The 15,463-nt window shown below is 39.1% G+C and overlaps 1 long non-coding RNA gene across 1 annotated transcript in view; it reads right to left on the bottom strand.

Annotated features, from left to right (window-relative positions):
- The window catches only part of LOC112659784 (uncharacterized), an 84,079-nt gene that overhangs the window by 38,129 nt on the left and 30,487 nt on the right, over positions 1–15,463 (bottom strand). The window lies entirely within an intron of this gene.

Here is a 15,463-nt window from a genome sequence, read left to right as displayed (position 1 = left end):
TCCTTCTGCACCTCCCCTCTTTTCTCTCTCTCTCTCAAAAAAAAAAAAAAAAAAAAAAAAAGTAAGAAAACAAAGTCCTTCAAAATTAAGGGATTCATCTGAGGTCTCAGAGGTAATTCAAGGCACAGCTATGGAACCAGGGCTCCATCCTTTAAAACTCTGGGGTCTTTTCCACCACCGTAAAAAAATTTCCTACAAAGCTTGTACTGCTGCATATGAAAGAATTATTCTAAGATTGACAAAGAGGCATTGATAAAAATGTAACTAACGATGTACTGATTTAGGCTTCTTTTTAATCCATCAACCCATTTATAGATCTTTGGCTTTTGTTTTTTTGTGTGTATCCACAGAAAGGTACAGACACCCAGAAGAGACACACACCCACATTCAGACATTCCTATTTGGGGCTTGCACATGTGGGTGGCTAGTTGCCTGAGCATGAAGAATTCCTTCAATTGGAAATAGATACCTTTGAAGAAATCTGACAAACCGATCCCTTCTGTCATGTCAAACTAAAAACCAGTGCATCAGTGATCATTATGATCACACGGTCTGCCCAGTCAAGAATCCATTCTTTACACAGTGGTAAGAATAATACCACCAGTCACTCAGAAGGGAAGTCCTTCATTCAGGAATCCAAGGATACTTACTCAGACATTTCTTTGGAACCATCTAAGAGCTATAGAATCTATTTCAAAATGCAAATTGATATTTCCTCCCTGAATTTATGTTTAGAGGAAATAAAACTTCACATTTCTTCTTCTCTAGTACCATCGTGCTGCTGGTTATGTAGTTTACCTCTTGCCATTTTATAGGGAGCTATGTTGTTGTGAAGTTAGTTCTATATGTATTTCTATTCAGGTATGTTGCTGCTGTAAAAAATAAAAAAAAAAAAAAAGAACCAACAGTAATGAAATACTGTGCAGACTGGAAATGACATGGCAATTACAAGCCCAGTTTGGGTTGATTTAGCTCTATCTTCCCATCTCCAGAGTCATCGAGAAGGTTATGACTGGCTATTGCTCCAAGTGTCCTAGAGCTCCAGGTCTGACCCCACCAAGACTGCAAGCGCAAGAACGGACTAAGGCAGTGTTGGCATAGTTCGGGGTCCTCCATCTTCAAACTCCACAACCAATATTACTCAACTCCCTTTCTTAGGTGATATTTCCTTTCCACTTTAAACAGAAGTTCATTTTCCTTTCCCTAAGTTCCTAATTACATAGATGTTTGGTCCCATCATTCTTATTTGCACTATACTGCCTTGTACTACTTTTTAGCAACTTATACCCCCAACATTTTTCCTCTGCCCTTTTTTGTTTGTTTGTTTAAGATTTTATTTATTTATTCATGAGAGATACACACACGGGTGGGGGTGCAGAGGGAGAAGCAGGCTCCATGCAGGGAGCCCAAGGTGGGACTCGATCCTGGGTCTCCAGGATCAGGCCCTGGGCTGAAGGCAGCGCTAAACCGCTGAGCCACCCGGGCTGCCCTTTTTTTTTTTTTTTTTTTTTTTTTTTTTTTAAGCTTTTCCTGACCTCCCCAGTAAAGGAGCTGGCTCAGTTCTCAGAATCCCCATCTGGCAGCAGGACAAACTCATATGATGTGTGCATAATCCCTAATTCCTCCGCATATCCATCCGCCTCTCTGCCAATCCCTTGAAGGCAAAGACAACACTGTAATGTATCGTTGAGTCTTTAAATCTTACAATACTTCTCAGCACAAAATAAATATTTGTTTGATTAATTCATTGATACCATAAGTTCCTGCAGAGGCAGCCCTCACTCACTGGCTAATTTTCTGTGACTGCTGTCCTCAGGGTAGCTATCCCTTTTTCCTGTCATCATCCTGTATCAGTCACAGTCAATGAGGACGAGTAGTCTAGATGGGCACATGGATGTGAACATTGTTGTGAGTGTAGATGAAGTCAGAAATGCCGGCCTTATACACGAGAAGCCGAAATGCTAAGCTTATATATGAAATGGTCACTTGGATTAGCTAAAAGAGGATATGGGGAGCTTACACTCTTTCTCCCCTCACACAAAGAACAATGCTTCTCTGCCTGCGCTGGCCACATATCCAGAACAAAATGGTACAATGACTGTTCAGCTGCCTCCTTGATCAAACATTTCAGCAGCCTGGTGGTCAGACATTTGAGGAGTAAGCAGGAGATGTAAAGCATCCTTTTTTTTACTGAGGACCCTGGCTCATTTGAGAAGGATTTGTTGGAGAATCCATTCCCCAAACAGCTTGTTTTGTTTGGTTTGGCTTCCTTTGTATGTAGGCTGATTGTCTTAAACTGCCAAAGTAGGAAATAAATGGCATTAAAAATGTGTTCCTATGAAGAAGCAAATTATCTCTTTTACCCTAATATTCATCAGAGATTTCCTGAAATTTTGAAAACAACACAAAACCAAGTGACTTTCCGGTGATTCTTCCCTTGAACTGAGTCTAATTTCAGGTTCTTTCTCCCTGCACTTTAAAGTTGCTAATGTCTGTAGCAGTATGCGCTATCACACCAGCTTTAATTCAGGTGCAGCTAAAATTAGAGGTAAACTTACTGGTTAAGTGGTCTCATATCACATATCACACCGAAGCTCAAAGTAGACACTTAGGGCTACATTTTTAAAAGGGCTCTCCAAATTTGCATTGACAAAACCCTCATTGGTATGCATGAGCAGCTGTCTGGTTACCCACCCCACCCAATGCAAGCTGGTGACTTCCTTATCAAAGGCTATACAAATCTGGGGCTAGGACTATAATTGCAAATTGATAAAACATTGAAATATCGACTACAAAATGCAACCAGGATGCCCTTACCCATTGTTGCTAGAATGAGCTATATCAACTATCAACCCTTCACACAATATGTGAACTTCTCTGCGATGCCTGCCTTTATTCTAACTCAGTGGTGAGATGTATGTTCTCATTTGATCAAGTATCATCACCAGACCATAACAGAAGCAACTCCTCTGACACCAAACCCAGCAGCTGGGGAATAAAGCACAAACAACCTAAATCTTCAGAGGCTGATTTGTAAACCAAATGATCTAACAAAATAGATATAATTTTTCCCCTCATTCACTCACTTTCCAGATGAAGATTGTTATGGGCTGAATATTTGCTCCCCTCCCTGCAAACTCATGTGTTGAAGCCCTAACCTCCAATATAAGGGCATTTGGAAGTGGGGTCACCCTTTGGGACCTAATTAGGGTTAGATGAGGTCATGAGAGTAGGGCCCTCATGATGAAATCCTTATTTAGGAAGACACACCAGAGAGCTTGCTTGCTCTCTCTCTCCTTGCCATGGGAGGACACGGTGAGGGGCACCTGGATGGTTCAGTTGGTTGAGCATCTGCCTTTTGCTCAGGTCATGATCCTGGGGTCCTGGGATCAAGTCCCACATCGGGCTCCCTATCGGAAGTCTGCTTCTGTGTCTCTGCCTCTCTCTGTGTGTCTCTCATGAATAAATAAATAAAATCTTAAAAAAAAAAATAAAAAGGACATGGTGAGAAGGGCAGCCATCTGCAAGGAAGGAGAGAGCTCTTACAGGAAATCAAACTACCTAGCCCTTGATCTCCAACTTCCCAACCTCCACAACTGTGAGAAAATAAATTCCTATTGTTGAAGTCACCTGGCCTATGGTATTTCATTACGGAAGCGCGAGTTGACTGAGACAAAGAAATAATGGTAGAAGTGACCATATATACAAATACATAAGTAAATACTGACATTATAGCTGCGGTGGGATAGATATCACTGAATGGCTCCATGTGGATTTAGATCCAGCTGCACATCATTAAGTACACTTGCGGTATATGTCTTCAGCTGGCGAAAGTTTCTCTATTTAGCCCATTTGGAAAAGGTATTCCCTTTGGGGAACTATTTAATAAGTCAAAGGCATAACAGAAACAGTGTTGACCTCATTAACATAAGCTCCCTTCTCCTGTTTATAACTTGCCCATAAACCTTCATAACTGCTCAGTAAGAAAACCGTCTGGATGATAATAGTACTCAGAGGGGGTGTTGTTTGCAGATCAGTGAAGCCAGGCCACATGTCCCTCCACCAAAGAGCTTTAAAAGTGCTACTCTTGGTGAAAACAGAGCTTACTTTAAAAATTATTGACATATCAAGACCACTATATAGAGGAGAATGTGAGTGATACAGAATATAGAAGAGACTTTTCTTTATAACATCTTAACATGGGCTTACACAGGCCTGCAATTCTAAAATGCAATCGGTTGCAAGGCTCACCTTATATTCAAATTTGCTTTTGAACACACCCACATGTACAAAGTTATACCCATGGAGAGTGATACCTTTCCTAAAAATAATGATCCTAATAATCAGTGTTATGTGAAAAATGTGTCATAAAATTGTATAAATGAGTGACATTTATATCTTAATTATCTTTTCTGTGTGTGTATATGTGTGTGTGTTGGAAAGTAAGGAAGAAGGGGAAAAACTTTATTCTTTAAATTTGCTCTTATGATCTCTGAAGTATTGATAAGATGTGCAGCACACACACAGGTGAGGAGGAAATACAGTGAGATGACAAAATAGAAGGTTACAGAGGGTAAAAAAAATGAATCAAAAGGGAATAGTTTGGATACATGGGTGGCTCAGTTGGTTGAGCGTCTGCCTTCGGCTCATCTCATGATCTCAGGGTCCTGGGATCAAGCCCCACATTGAGCTCTCTGCTCAGCAGGGAGTCTGCATCTCTGTCTCTGTCTCTGTCTCTCTCTCTTTCTCTCAAATAAATAAGTAAATAAATCTTTAAAAAGGGGAGCCATTTCTTCTTTAATCCACACTGTCTCACTAGCAAATAATACTAACTTCAGTTTATTCTCAAAGATACATTAAATGCACTCTCCCAAGCATCTCATATCTTTTTTGTATTGATTAAATACCTACATTGAGTGTTCTATGGAACCTAAGCAATTCAGTGTATATACCATCCAAGTTAGAGTACAGAATTAATTGAAGTTAATTATGAAGTATGAAAACTACTGCCATATATATATATAGTCTTTTAGAAGTAAGTGAGGATCACCTTCACATAGTAGTGAACATCAGTGTCACTAAGGGTGGGTCAACAGGATGTGCTTCCTGTGTCTCACCCCTGAAACTGTCTTTCTAAAAATGACTGATGTGAGCCTAGTCGAAATTTTAGATCTGATTTTCAGTGAATAGAACAGCAGCCATGAGATGGACAATAAGCAAGGAAGCAATCTGAGAAATCCAGCTGATAGAACTTTCTGCAGGATAACCAGCCAGCTCTACTCAACAGGCATATGGCACAAGGGAAAGAGCAAAAGGAAGGTGCACCGAGTCCTCAGGAAAGGCTGTTAAGATACAACAACCAAATATGATGTGCGGACCTGAACTGGATCCTACTTGAAACACACCAACATTAACCGGTATTAAAGGTTAATGTAAGGATGCCTGGGTGGCTCAGTGGTTGAGCGTCTGCCTTTGGCTCAGGGCGTGATCCTGGAGTCCTGGGATCGAGTCTCACATCAAGCCCCCTGCATGGAGCCTGCTTCTCCCTCTGCCTGTGTCTCTGCCTCTCTCTGTGTGTCTCTTGTGAATAAATAAAATCTTTAAAAAAAGGCTATTGTAGCAAATTTCAATATGAAACGGATGTTAGTAAGAATGTCCCTGTAATAATGCAATGGTTATTTAGGGAAAATGTCTTTATTTTTGGAGAATGCCTTCAAAAGGATTTAGGGATGAAATATCATAAGGCCTATAACTTATTTTAGATATTTCAGCAAAAAATATATAAAGCAAATACAATGAAAGGCATACAATTATTAAATTTAGCTCATGAATACATAGTTATTCCTTATACTATTGTCTTTACTTTCCTATAGGTTTGAAAGTTATGAAAGCAAATGAATCACATTAACAACTAACAGAGTCTTACAGAGATGACATTCTTTCAGTCTTTTTAAAATATTAAATAAAAGAATGTGACAAATGCACCTAAAGATCTATTAGTAGAGAACTGACCTAGTAAAAATAATTATTGTAAAATGTGAATCCCCGCTTTATTGTTTGGTTGTAACTTAACAGCTGGGCTCACTAGTAAATTAGGAGGAACATAACTCTTTCCTCAAAACATTATTGGGAGAATCAAAAGAAGCAATCACGTTTTATAGATTATATGTTGCTCTTTATAATCATAACTTATACAAATTCCACTTAAAACCCGAACTTCTAGGACTTGGTTCTTACCTGGCAGTCAATTTCCTAATTGCAATGAACTTATTAGTCCTTGACTCAGAAGAAGCGTACTCCTAGATTCACCATTCTAAACATTCACACCTTCAAATACATACCCTATATTTTCTATCATCTGGCAAGGAACCAAGCATAGTACCTTATTCTCAATAAAAGCTACCATATACAGGTCACATATAAAGTAATTTATGGTCACGGAAGACTGTTCTCTTGGCATATATTTTAATTTCTCCCCAACTTACTGTACATCCTTTCTGGACACTGCTGTGATCAGAGACGAACATTATCAAATCAAAAGAGACCACTGTCTCTGCAGCTTACAGGGGTATCTGGCAAGAGATCAAGAGTCCACATATGAAACTCTGTGTTTTGCAGGTCTGGGGAACACCGGGCAGATGTTCACTTCTAAAAATTCTACATCTCCTCATCTTTCTGCCTTAATTATTTGAACCCCATCCTTTTTTGTTATATTACTACTGAGGTGAATTTTTTATATAACTGATTGTGTGGCAAATGACTTAATACAAGTGGCCAAGTTTCTCAGAAATTCTTTTTTTCTTTTTTTTCTTTCTAGTTTTTCAGAAATTAATTTTTCTTCTAGAACACAGAGGTACAGGGACTTTAAATGTTCCTCCTGCTATTAAAATAAATAGGCAAATTACCAAATCATAGATAACTGAAATGCATTACAAGAGAAAATTAAGTATTTAAAATTGAAGTGAACCACCAAGGAATATTAGGAACTTAGAATCTTGAATTTAAGATGGACGTTGGTCTAGAGGATTCAGGAAATGTTGCTTACGATGTACAGATGGATATCGAATTCTGTGTTTGACAAAGTTTCCAGTACTCATACTCCTCTTATTCAAAGTAGGCTCCTCCCAATTCCCATGGAGCCAAAGTAGGTCAAAGAGATCTTGCTGGTAAATAGAACAAAACAAGCCCTCACCTCTAGCAGGGGCCTAGCCCAGCCTTGAGCAAGCACCTTAGAAGACAGGTATGAGCAAAGAGAGCCTGAAACAGCCACCTATATACCTCTCCTAGGTCTCCCATAATACCAACAAGGCAAGGAGAAGATTTGGAGACAATACTATTGCCCACTCCACCCACCTGCCCAAGATGGGTAGAGAATTAGCTATGAATTTGGAGTATGATTCTTGCCAGACATTTGCCATGGCAAGAGGCAGAAGGAGCTCATAACAGAGTATGCAGGATGCTCAATTTGACTCCAGGAGCCAGGTGGATAATATCATTGAACTTCAAAGAGTACATGAGAACTGACACAGGGCACCTGCCCAGGAAGGAGCCCAGAGCAGTCATGGTGCATCGGGTAGGAGCAATAATGTGTTCCTTCAGCTGGGGTTGCATAAGAGCCAGAGCCTGGGAACCACAGCCCCAGGTGTGAGGTGTTTCCACAGAAGCCAACAAGGACAGGAGCAAGATAGCCTGCAAAGCTGATACTTCCTCCTTGTTGCCATGGGACTTCTGACTCCCTGTAGCGTGGACACTATCCCAGAAGGAGAGGAAAGGACAATACCTGGGAGAGGAAAATTCACTGACTAGGATTTTAAAATAACTTAGGAAAAGTTTGGGAAAAAAAATGGTCTCAATTCTGGAGAAACATGGCCACCTTTCTGCACATCTGAGTTTTGCCTATAAATTTCAATCCCACTACCAACCACTCAGAACATCATGCCTGATTCTCTGCTTCAGACTTAGGGAGGCATGCTTTCTCAGTTCCTCAAGGCAAGAGAACTCAAAACTGCTAATAAAGAGCTACATTCTTTCCCCTGTTCTTTAAGCAAGATTTTCACAGGGTAAACCTTCTGATCCAGCTTCCCTGGCTTTCAGGACCATGTAAAATTGTCAGCGCCTGCCATTGTAATGTGTTTTAACACAGCAGGCTCATGCAAGGTGGCAGCTGGAAGCAGGTATAAGATGGGGGCTGGGTTGGCCAACTTCTAAGGAAAACCAAGGTTTTCCTGGCAAAGAATCTAAAAGCAAATGTACACTGCCATCTCCAGACTACACCAAAACCAGGAAACCACTTTTGACCTTAGTACTCAGAGCAGAAGAGTAGGATCAAGGAGTGTAGTAGGATTCAATCATCCACAGCAACCCACCAGAGAAGATAGAATTCAGAGCAGTTACCTAGACTGAGAGAAAAGGAAAGCAAGGTATTTTGTAAACCTTTTTTATTCTTGAAAAAAAAGAAAGAAAGAAAAGAAACAGAATTAGAGTGTTATTCTAAACAAACAGAATCAGATAATAGGATTTTGCTAACATCTGATGTTGACCACCTACACTCAACAACAACAACAAAAATTAAACTATCTCTCATGGATTTAATAAAATATGTATCTGTGAAAATAAAATGCATACTAAATTATAATTTACTTGTGAAGCATCCAAAGACTGAGAGAGTTTACTATGTATAGTCAAACCTGTCTGAAAAAATTAGGAACAGATATAAATCATCAAAAAGAAATTTGAACCCGCAGAGATAATGAATGATGGTGAACACAGATTTTTATCAAATATGTCAGTAACTTTAATTAATGTGCTGCATTAAAAATAAAACAAAAATCTAGGAGAAACAAATATTTTCAGAGAAATATTCAAGACAGAGGCAAAATGTTGGGGGATCCCTGGCTGGCTCAGCAGTATAGTGCCTGCCTTCAGCCCAGGGGTGATCCTGGAGTCCAGGATCGAGTCCCGCATCAAACTGCCTTCATGGAGCCTGCTTCTCCCTCTGCCCGTGTCTCTGCCCCTCCCCCCCGTCTCTCTCATGAATAAATAAATAAAATCTTTAAAAAAAAAAAAAGAGAGAGAGCTACAGCGGCAAAATGTGATGGGTCTTGTGTTCAGGAGTAGAAAAAGTACAGAAATACCCATACTTATTAACAGTGATTCTCAATGGAGTCTAAATGGGAATATACTTTGGAAGAAATCATTTTGTAAGTAAAAACTGAAATTGCTTCCCAAAAAGTTTGCTTTATATAGGGTAAAAACAATAAGCAAAGAAAAATCTTCAAAATCTCTTTTGTGCTATTCCAGTTTTTGTTGTTGTTGTTGTGTTTTTTTTTTTGTTTTTGTTTTTGTTTTTGTTTTTTTTAGTAGGCACACACAACATGGCACTTGAACTCACAACCTTGAAATCAAGAGTCGCATATTGCTCTACCAACTAAGCCAGCCAGGCACTCCATAGCCTCATCATTCTGGTCTGCTGCCTTTTTTCAGAACACATTGAATCTCCACCTCTGAAATCACAATCAGCCTGTGAAAAACCCAATCATTCCCCCCTAACATGAGGGTGGAAACTCGCTACTAAATGCACAGTTTCTTAAAACTGCACTGTCAAAGTTTTAGTCTCAAGACACCTCTACATGCCAAAAACTTATATGGGCCTCAAAGAGTTTTGTATATGTGGATTATATCTGTCACAATTATATTATATATATTATATTATATCTGTTACAATATTAGAAGCTAAAATTTAAAAGTTTAAATGTATTTGTTTACTTATTTAAAACAAATGGTGCAAAACTCATTTTTAAATGATGTATTTTTATGAAAAATATTATATGTCCTAAAGAAATGATAATTTGTGAGAAAATGGCCATGTTCTTTACATTTTTATAAATTTCTTTAATGTCTGCTTAATAGAAACATATACAGGTCCATATTCAATCTGTTGAGTTATACTGCTCTTGATGAAGTATATGAAAGATATTTGACTTGACAGATATATACTTGAGGAAAGGAGGAGTATTTTTAATATCCCTTTCAGATAACTGTAGATATATTTTTAAAACTACACCAAAACTCAATTTTTTTAAGTTTACTTACAATGTGGAATTTTAAATCAAGTAAATAAACAGTTTTACTCTATACATTAAAATATGTTGGTTTATCTCATACACTGAAGAGTTCTTTTACCATACATGGTTTTGTGACACCATTCATTAATATTTTAGAAAATACTGGTTGACTGAGTTATGCTGATCTTCCAAATATTCCACATTTCATGATACAATACCAAAAAGTCACATTTTTAATATCACCGTTGGGCTCATCAGAAAAAAATCTTTAAGAATTGGGAAGCTCTCAAGCTCATGACTGGATACAATTTTTCAAAACTTCAAATTTTCACTTGAGATTTTAAATTTTCTCCTTGGAAATGAATACTATAGTTTGTTTTTGAATTGACATTTGCAAGAATATATCTGGGAAATACACAAATTTGAGCAACCATAGTTGGTGTGGCAGTGAGTCTTTCAAGGAAAAATGGCATGTCATGCAAAAAGCCAGTATAGTTCAGTTCACAACTTAATTCAACCTCAAGACAACATCAGTACAGGGATGCCTGGGTGGCTCAGTGGTTGAGCGTCTGCCTGGCTCAGGTGGTAATCCCGGGGTCCTGGGATCAGGTTCTCTATCAGGCTCCCACATGGAGCCTGCTTCTCCCTCTGCCTATGTCTCTGCCTTTCTCTGTCTCTCATGAGTAAATAAATAAAATCTTTAAAGAAAAAAGACAACCTCAGTATAAAGCAGAAATGCTTTATGAATACTTCCCATTTTGTCATACAAAATATTAAAAGGATGTTTACCGAAGGGTCAAAATTTAATAAAATTAATAACTGTGGAAGGAGCCTCGGTGTCCAACGAAAGATGAATGGATAAAGAAGATGTGGTTTATGTATCCAATGGAATATTACTCAGCTATTAGAAATGACAAATACCCACCATTTGCTTCAACTGTGGATGGAACTGGAGGGTATTATGCTGAGTGAAGTAAGTCAGTCGGAGAAGGACAAACATTATATGTTCTCATTCATTTGGGGAATATAAATAATAGTGAAAGGGAATATAAGGGAAGGGAGAAGAAATGTGTGGGAAATATCAGAAAGGGAGACAGAACGTAAAGACTGCTAACTCTGGGAAACGAACTAGGGGTGGTAGAAGGGGAGGAGGGCGGGGGGTGAGAGTGAATGGGTGACGGGCACTGGGTGTTATTCTGTATGTTAGTAAATTGAACACCAATAAAAAATAAATTAAAATAATAAATAAATAAATAAATTATATTCCTTCATTAAAGACATTTTTTCTAAAAAAAATAATTAAGAGAAACTAGCTTTTTTTTTTTTTTCTTTTTAAATGCAAAGACTACAAGGACCTCTTGAGTTTGAGGCCACTGCCTTGGTTAATGTTAAGATGCTAAACCTTTTACCCACCATTTCTTTTTCACCATCACTGCAAACTCAGTACCATGTAAAAGGCAAATAATATTTTGGACCTATTATAAAAATAATTTTGAAATTACAGACCCTCTGAATATATCTCAGGGGCCACTAGAGATGGATAGACCACTCTTTGAGAACCATTGCCCTTAAAAAATTAGAAAAACAGAATGACAAGGAGTAGGCCCTTATAAACATCTGCTGAGTGAATAAAGAAGCTGTAAATGTGGGATATTCTAAGTGCATTAAGGACCACTCATCAGTCAAATCTGCCAAATAAGTAATGCTTTCCCACCAGTGAATACCTCTCAGAAACTGAACAGGAAAGGCCCAAATTGGACCAGTGATGCAACGGTGAGAGAAAGATGTGAGGAGCCAAGGGGTCTTTAGAAATAAGTGGCAGATTTAAAAAGAAGAAGAAAAAGAAAAAGAGAAAGAAAGAAAGAAAGAAAGAAAGAAAGAAAGAAAGAAAGAAAGAAAGAAAGAAAAGAAAGAAAGAAAGAAAGAAAGAGAAAATCAAAGAATCCAGGTGAACCTGGACTGAACAAATCAGTGTTGAATCAACAGTCTTTTCTAGAAGGGCCTTTTATATTGTTTAAAGTGTACCTTAAAATATTTCAGCATGGATAGTGTATTACAGTTACAGGTTAGTTTTCATGTATATCCTCTGGGCAATTAGTTAACAATTGACATATTTTAATTAGGATACCCACTACAGAGTGTTTAGTTAACATCTGAAAGACTAATCCAGAGTCCACACTGCAGAGAGTTACCAGTCTCAACTCTCTTGAAGGGTTTACCATGAAAGATTGTATGATTAGTATAAGAAATGGCTTTCCATTGGTGAAATGAGTTTAAAATTGACAGAATATCATAGAGGTACCTCTGCCTTTGCAGGACACAGTGTAAGGCTCTGAGGACAATGGCATACTACAACCTTTAGAAGGGGTGATTTGGGCCTAGGACACAGGTTTCTTTTTTTAATTATGTCTATAGATTTCAATTATTTACTCATGACAGTCACAGAGAGAGAGAGGCAGAAACATAGAGGGAGAAGCAGGCTCCCTGTGGAGGAGCCCGATGCAGGACTCCATCTGGGACTCCAGGATCATGACCTGAGCCAAAGGCAGATGCTCAACCACTGAGCCACCCAGGTGCCCGGACACAGGGTTCTGTACTCAGACTCACAATGATCCTGTCACCTAAGTACTTAATCTGAATCATGAAGCTAGAATACGTTCACATCTGTCTTGAGTGGTACTTTCTGCTCACAGTTGGCAGAGTGCCTTAAAAGGACAGAGCCAAGACTTTATGGATTTTTTTTTTAAAGACTTAATTGAATTTTGAGGCACCTGGTTGGCTCAGTCAGTTAAGCATCCAACTCTTGATTTCAGCTCAGGTCATGATCCTAGGGGTCATGGAATTGAGCCCTGAGGGGGATTCCATGCTCAGTGGGGAATCTGCCTGGGATTCTTTCTCTCCCTCTCCCTCTGCCCTCCCCAGTTCATGTACCTACTCACTTTCTCTCTCTCTCTCTCTCTCTCTTCTCAAATAAATAAATCTTTTTAAAAAATAAAATAATTTTTAAAGACTTTATTGAATTTAAAAAATATATTTTGCTAGGTCATTTCAAAGAGGGCTTGTGGAACCAAAAGCAAGAGCTCTTAACACTGAAGTTCTCCATAGGATGTAATGTTCACTCAATAGTTTCATCTTTTTCCTAAGGAAATGTAGGGCTTAATCACTCATATTCATAGTTGGTGATATGAGAAAGCAATTCAATGTTTTCAAAGTTTAAAAATATTTCTATGTTTAAAACTTGGTTTCTTGCCTGCCTGCCTGCTAATAAGGGTTTGTAAGTGTACCAGAATTCAGTCTGAGACTTGCCTTTGGACACATACCACCCAGTAGCAAGAGACCTCAAATCTTCATTTATCTCAAACAAAAAAGCTTCTGTTGGTTACAAGAAGAAGAAAAAAAAAGACTCTTAACATTTGGGAAAGACCAAAATCATTTCAGAATGAAGTGGCAGGTAACAATTGAACTAGTGAAACAGCTAAATAACCTGTCAACATTTTCAGCTGGAAGCATCAAACACCTAGGCTACAAAAGATTAACCTTGCCCAATGAATGATAGGCCTGACTTTCACCCTCGGCTTTTAGAAGGTAATCTCCAAGCTTTTGGAATGTCCAGCCTGATGAGAGTGTGTTGTGTGTTCACAACCTTGGGCCATGCCAGATAGTCTATGCTAAAGATATGATTTATGGCGAAGGAGCCTCAGGCCATGTAGTATCAGCTCCACCTCTGAAGAGGCTGGAATCTGAGGTCAGACACACAGGGAGTCAGCCATGTCTTATGACTGAGCTCCAATAAAACCTGAGCTCTAAGGCTGAAGTCAACTTCACAGGTTGTCAATACTCTGTGTATATCAATATACATCATTTTCTATGACAAGCAAATGCTGCCTGCGTAATTCCACTGAGCAAGGGCAACTGGAAGATCCTCACTTGCAACTTGCCTAGGTTCTGCCCTATGCCCCTTCCTGCATGGCTAACTTTAATCTGAATTCACTTGCCGTAATAAACCGTAACTGTGAGTATAACTGCTTTTTCAGTGAGTTCCGCAAGTCCTTCATGCTAACTATTGAATGTGAAGGCAGTCTTGGTTATCCCCGAACTCACAACTGATGTCAGAAGAGAGGTTGGGCATTTGTGTGGCTCAGCAGTTGAACGTTTGCCTTCAGCTCAAGAGGTGATCCCAGGGTCCTGAGATGGAGTCCAGCATCTGGCTCCCCACAGGGAACCTGCTTCTCCCTTTTCCTTTCCTTTCTCTGCCTCTCTTGTGTCTCTCATGAACAAATAATAAAATATTAAAAAAGAGAGAGAGAGAGAGAGAGGAGAGGGTGGTTTTGGGGAATCCAAGAGTTTGTAGTACCCAAATGATTTTATTCCCCCAGAAGCAAAAATCAGATTAAAGGCAGCCTCAGAGTAGATAGAAAGAGAAAGTATACTGAGATGACCAGACCTTCCCCTGCAGGAACTGGAAACTGAGAGAAGGCTCTAAATATTAAAAAGAAGGACACCTGGATGGCTCAGTGGCTGAAGGTCTGCCTTTAGCTCAGGTCATTACCCCAGAGTCCCAGGATCAAGTCCCACATCTGGCTCCCTTCAAAGAGCCTTCTTCTCCCTCTACCTATGTCTCTGCCTCTCTCTGTGTCTCTCATGGCAAATAAATAAAATCTTTAAAAAAAAGAAAAGATTAAAAGGACTAGAGTAGAAAGAACAAATGTAACACCTTAAACCCAAACTAAAAATATTAGGTCACATGAGCTACTATATTAAATTCAATTCACCTCAACTGCATATACATGGAATCCTGGATTTCCCTCATATTTTTTGAACTAGAAGTGCTTGTAGAAATGAAAAGTGTAAAGAGTGGCCTGAGAGTGGAAAGCTGCCAGATAGTAAAGCAAAGGGGTCTTGGAGTCATGGTCCCAGATGGGGACAGCTCTGTCTTTTAGCTCTAGGAGATGGCTGCATGCAGTTAAGTTCAGAGCCACAGTCGAGGAGGGGAAGGAAACTGGCTTTCAGGCAATCTGATGACTTGAAGGCCCCCATGTCTCAGACAGCCAAGCTCCCAAGTTCATACCTCAAACAATGGCAGAAAAGAATGAAGTAAGTCAAAAAGGAAAGCCAGTGCCCGCAGGGCCTCAGCATGGCCATGGTATATATTTCAAAGTGAGAAGAAGTGTTTGGGAAACATGAGGTTTCTAACATCCTGGATATGAGAGTTATATAATATCTCAAAGAACAAAACATCAATTTATTTTCCCTTCAGGATATTCTGTTTTCCTCTCAACAGCTTATGTGTACTGTACACACCAGCTGAGGAAGGATAGGTAGGTGGGTTTCAGAAACCTGTTTTCTTGAAAGCTGAGAAGACAGCCATATTCAAAGCCGCATCTGTTGTAGGCAGTACG

The sequence above is a fragment of the Canis lupus genome, chromosome 35, assembly GCF_003254725.2.
Source record: "Canis lupus dingo isolate Sandy chromosome 35, ASM325472v2, whole genome shotgun sequence".
Classification (NCBI taxonomy): domain Eukaryota; kingdom Metazoa; phylum Chordata; class Mammalia; order Carnivora; family Canidae; genus Canis; species Canis lupus.
Note: the sequence above shows the minus strand (reverse complement) of the source record. Positions and strands in the feature narration are given on the sequence as shown.